The following is a 5,927-nucleotide window of genomic DNA, read 5'->3' as shown; positions in this document are numbered from 1 at the left end:
TTTGTCTATGCTACTCATCCCAGACTCTAAAGGTGGAAGCGATCAGTTTCTTATTCCTGGGCAGCATTATGTGAGCAAGAGACTCCAGCCACCTCTCAGAATTAGATCCATATGGGCCATGTCCTGTTGGAATGCCCTATCTATATCAGGCAGCTGCAGTGAAAGAAAAAAAAGGAAACCAAAAAAAAATATGAGGGCAACAGGGCCAATGCACTGCATCACTATACAAAGTCCCACTTTGATTTTCCTGCATGCATCAGAGAACTGTCTCATCAAGGGAAAGATGCTTAAGTGAGACAGGGGGATATTATTACATGGATGATAGGTGGAGGTACGCATCATCCACCCACGCAATTAGTGCTGCTCTTGGGTGACTGCCTTATCCTCCCTTCCTTCCTACCTCACCTGTCTGTCTTTCATTCTTTCCTCTTCCTGACAAGCCAAATAGTTTCTTGTACTCCAAGAAACCATTTACTAGGCTGGGTGGTAACCATATAAGCAGCTTATGGCACCTGGTGGTTTAGTGGGTAATTAGGGTGTTCCAGTTGGATTAAGCCTGTGTAGGTTTATATCCAAGGGATGGCTGGGGTTGCTCACGTAATGCCACTCAGGGATGAGTGGGGATGGTCACTCATCTTAAATGTCAGGACCGATTTGCCTAGCCCCGGGTTCCAATGCTCCTAGCGGGGCAACATACGGTTAAATGATGTATGATGTATGAATGTATGGTACATGGCATATAAAAATATACTGTATCACATTTTTCAGCACGATGGAGTTTCAAGAAATGTAGACTCAAGTTATAGAAAGATGGATGAGGTGATTAGTGAATGGTGAAGGATGGAGTATCCTGGATCTATTATATGCAAATGATGCGGTACTGTGTCACTTCCTAACAGTGAACAAGAACTTTTGCAGACTGTTAAGTTCTGATGATGTCTGTAAGTAATGTGCTTTGTGATAAATGTAGATAAAAGTAAACTGATGGTTACTGCGAGAGGAGATAACTCAAGGTGTGATGTTCAGATGAGTGGGGAAATTTGATATGGTGAGAATTTAAGTATCTAGGTGGAGTGTTTGATAAAATGCATGTACCTAATGTCAAGCTACTCTATCATTTTTCCGTATCTATGACTTCAATGAAGCAACAGTTACCATGCATTTCTTAGTCAAGACTAAAAATAAATTAATGAATATTTGTTTCATATTGTCATAATCCTCTTTTTCTTCATCATTAACTTCGTGTGCGCTTGTTCCAATATTTGACGTTGTTGCTAAGTGAAATAAGGCTATGTAAATATGGAAATAATGAAATCTTGTTAACAAATCTTTGTTTACAAATCGCTTCCGGTGGAGTGCATAGGTGATATCCAGTAATTTACACCTGGCTATGAATGTGTCTATGGTATTACTCTAGATTATATGTTCTGCCTACATAATTTTGTATTTCATTCTTACGTGCCAGATATCAGCTTTGGGAGGCATTCATAGTAAGCGTTGCAGTGCGAGACACTTCCCCGTCATTTTGACAGCTGAGATTTAAATATCCTGGTAAATATAGTGTGCGATAGAAATTTGGTTAAGTCTTTTACCGGTCTCATAAATGTGCTGAAAATGATTGCCTTTTGCTATTTGTTGGTGAATAGTGTAGTAATGATGAAGTACAGGAGGGACAGTGTTGGTGTTGGACATACCAGTGTGAAATGATGTGTCAGGATCAGCTACCTCATCTTCACCCACACACTGACACTGCATATTTGTGTCCGTAATTCATGAGAGATTAGATGAATGAACTTCAGATTATCTGAGGCCTAAACCTGAAGAACAATGCAATAGTGGATTTCAAAATTTTGATAACTAACTTCATGTGTAAATAACACTGAAAGATGAACTTTTAATTATTTGGTACATAATGGATATCTCTTGCAGATCAGTAGCTAATAACCAGCCCAACATAACCAGACTCTGTATGCCTGGGTATTGAGGCAAAATAGACATTGTGAAGAGTGAGACTCCAGTGTACGGTACATAAACAGAATCATTTTAAAGTTGAGATGCAAGAGAAGTTTGTAGAACAGATTATGACTTTATTACATAAGTTCAATGCACAGTAGAAAACTAACAAAATTCATGAGTGTCCTGTCCTTTAGGTTTACCATCGAATTATTGTAACAACTACCGGTAGTTCCTACTAACTGATAACTTTCACAAGTTGGTAATATTAAAGGTACCGTAGAGGTTCAATGTGTCTATTATAAAGAGAGTCAACTCACTTTCTTTTTAATATGTTAGCTCACTCTTGTAATTTGTTGGCATACTCTGGTAAATTTATTAACAAGCCCCGTGTTGTTGCTTTTGTGTGCTAGTGTTTCTTGCCAAGTTCAGCATCTTATTCTCTTATGGGTATTGGCAGAAGGAGTTTCTCAGCATATTTTACATATTCTAGATGCCTATAGTCGCGGCGCATGACGCTGAGGTTGTTATTATTGTGCTCTGGCAACCTACCCCTCAACAGTGTGTTTGATTTCGTGTTTAATGAGACGCATGTGATTCATGTATAATATGTTTGTGTATAGTAATATGTGTGTATAATATATTCGTGCATAATAATATGATTCATGTATAATATGATACAAAATCGGGCACACTTCTGACTGGCAGGTTGTCAGGGTACAATAATGACAACCTCAGAGTTGTGCGCTGCGACTATAGTGGTGCCACTGGCCCTCTGATACAGCATTCAGGTCGGAGTGTGTTGTGGCCTGCATGCCATGGTTCAAGTCCAAGAGATGGCTGGAGGTTTTTTCTGTCATGTTGACACTACCAGGGACATAGATTGGTCACCTGTTCATATATACAGGCGGCCCTCCACCTTCGTGAAGGTTAGGGGACACAGACCCCTATGAATGTGAAATTTCCATGAATGTTTGGTGCGCCTTCCTGTAAATACCTCTACAGTCGCAAATCACCCCTTATGAGCATGTGTGCACATGTTGTACCTAATAACCCACATCTTGGACCTGAAAGCAGCATATAATATCACAGATAGTAACAGACTAACTTAATAAATAAGTTTTGATTGGATATGGCTCTACTGAATTAGGGTAAATCTGTACCTGGTGACTTGCACAGACTCCCGCGACTGAGTGTGTCTCACGCATATCCACCTGAATGTGGGAAAGTAGTTAGCTACATACTGTACTTACTTGGCACGAAATGACCTGTGAGCATCCGCACTGCTACACTTTGCAGCCGTAACGGAATCTTGGCTCCACAGAGAGGCAATCCACGAATCTGTGACACCTGCTAAAATTGAATCATCGAATGTGGAGGGCCTCCTGTATTCTGGATTAATGGTAGCCAGGCCTTGAGCCATTATGCTCAGAAGTGGAAAAAATGGGATTTGGAAGTTACCATTATTGTATTTTTTTAGTTTCACATTGTTTTCCATATATATTTTTTGTACATATAATTGGTTCTCATTATTATAGTTTTGTCGGTGTTTCTTAAGATTATTTTCCTTACATAATGCTTGTACTTAGCCAACTGGTGAAGGGATCTTTTTGAAATCCTTAAGCATTAATTCAGTCTGACCTAATGTAAAACAAAGTCTGAAGAGGTATTCAGCTATTTTGCTGTCTGAAGGTATTGTGGGTAGCCTAGTTGTTTTGCTTCTTAGAAGATATTGGTTTGCTACCAAGTTGTTTAGCTACATGAACTCATTGCCACCAGTCTTACTGGATTTACAAGCAGGTGGTTTTGTTCCCTATTGCAGATGGATATATGAATGTTTACTGTTTGTTAAAATTAGCAGAGCTGTATTTTATGTTAAATATTATCTGTAGCTAATTGGTTTCAAGAGTTGTACTATACTGAAATACAGTAATCCCTGTACTTTCTGGATGCTCACTTACTGGACTCCCCATTTACCAAATGGAAATTGTGGGCCTGGGCCTTCGGAACCCAGAAAGGCCAAAAAAAGAAAAAAATACCCCCCAAATCCGATTTTTTTCCCACCCGTAATTTGCAATTGCCATGCGGCGCCGAACAGCTGTTACACTGTGGACCCTTCACCCCTTCCTTTCTTCCCCCTCCCCTGTCAGGGTTGCCATTTGGTTTTTTCATTACCAAATGTGGGCCAATTTGGTAATGAAAAATTCGTTTGGTAATGAATCAGAATAATGCAATACCAAATGGATTTTTCACATGTGTGAGGATACACAGGATGGAGATGGTGGATTGTTTGCTCTCTCTGATTAATCTGCTAGCCTATATAGCATGAAAATAATCAACATGCTGTTAATTATAAGAAGAGTGATTACATGAATTTCCACCTGTATACATAATTAGTGAAGAATAAATGCTAGCTTTACAAATTTGATAATGAAAAGTTAAATTTGGTAATGAAAATTGAGGAGTTTGGTAATGTGGCTGTTGCGATCTGGCAACTCTGTTACCCCATCATCAACAGTCACAGCCTAACTCCGATCGAGAGCAGATGCTTATCGTAATGGAAGCCACATGTGCTCGTATTTTGTGAATAAACAGTGAATAAAGTGCAATACCTCGCCACTAGACCACACGGGAATTTACAGTGTTGTGCAGTGTTTAGAAATTAGAATTTAGAGTGCAAAGGATTAACTGTTGAGTGCAAACTGGCAGTTGAAACCAGTCCTGGAGCCAGGGACTTGTTGTAAGTACCCAGAATGTTTGATATTGTATAAACTCGCCTCTAAAACCTCATTCTCTGTTTCTTTTGCATTTATTTCAGTCTTTTATGTCCCTTATTGGTGTGATTTGGGTCTTAAATAGGTGCTATGCATGTCCAGTAGGGAGTTGTATAGGTGTTTTTCTGAGTCAGGGTAGGTTAGGGTCCATAAGTACAAGTCCAGGAGGCTGGGGCCCACTTTCCAGACGGGACCACTTTCTGGACATGCTTTTGGCTCTATTACATCGGAAAGTGATGGGATTACTGTACCGATTTTTGTATGGACTCTGATGTCTAATATTGAGTTAGAATATATATATATATATTTTTTCTCACTCCAGCCTCTAAATGTGTATGATTACACTACAACTGGATGACAGCTTATAATAGGCAGCAAGTTTGAGTGTTGGAGTGGCTTAACCAATGGACTGTGGCAGTGTGGTCAGTTTAGCAGCCATTGCATAATGACTTCAAATGTACATCTTTATCTAGGAAATGGTATGACACCTAACCATGAAATATTTGTGGTAAACTCACCATAGTCTTGAAGTTATTGTGGTTGGAAATTTCCCAGTTAGCAAGAAACCAGCAACCACACAAGCTGGATTCACTGCTTTCACTGCTGGCTCAGGGTTTAGTGTGGAAATGATTTTGAGTGAAATTATGAACCAGATTATGCCTGATAATTATGATGGCCACATCCTTCAGTCTGTATTATGATGAAGCAGGAGGTGTAATCTCATTTATCCGTGTTGGATTAGGACACTAGTTGTGTGAGGTTGGAATAATTTAACCAAGTAAGAAAAAATGAACATTGCAATAGGCATACCTCTCTGAATTATACCGGGTATACTGCATAGTTAGGCCTATACAGTATTTGTTTACTAGTATTGTAATTAATTGATTATTCAAAGAATTAGGTTACGAAACAGACATATGGTAATATGACTAAGAGTGGACAGTCAGTGTAGTGTAGTACATTGCTTTCTCAAAACTATTGTTTTGCATTATGAGGGCCTTTTCTTTCAGAATGCAGTGTGTAATCAAACTTGGATCACCAGGAAAGTAACCCTCTTATGATGTGAGAAACTGTAGCAGGAAGTTAATGACTACTTGAGCTGGCCTACAGTCATTGCATGTGGAAAGGAAAGAAATATTTTAAAAAGTGAAGTGCTTTGAAGAAACTTTGATGTGAGTGGTGTGTCTCGCACAGTACAGA

This window comes from Coenobita brevimanus, chromosome 91 (assembly GCF_032717465.1).
Source record: "Coenobita brevimanus isolate Jiangsu-jjx chromosome 91, ASM3271746v2, whole genome shotgun sequence".
Lineage (NCBI taxonomy): Eukaryota > Metazoa > Arthropoda > Malacostraca > Decapoda > Coenobitidae > Coenobita > Coenobita brevimanus.
The sequence above is the reverse complement of the archived record's forward strand: the minus strand, read 5'-3'. Positions refer to the sequence as shown.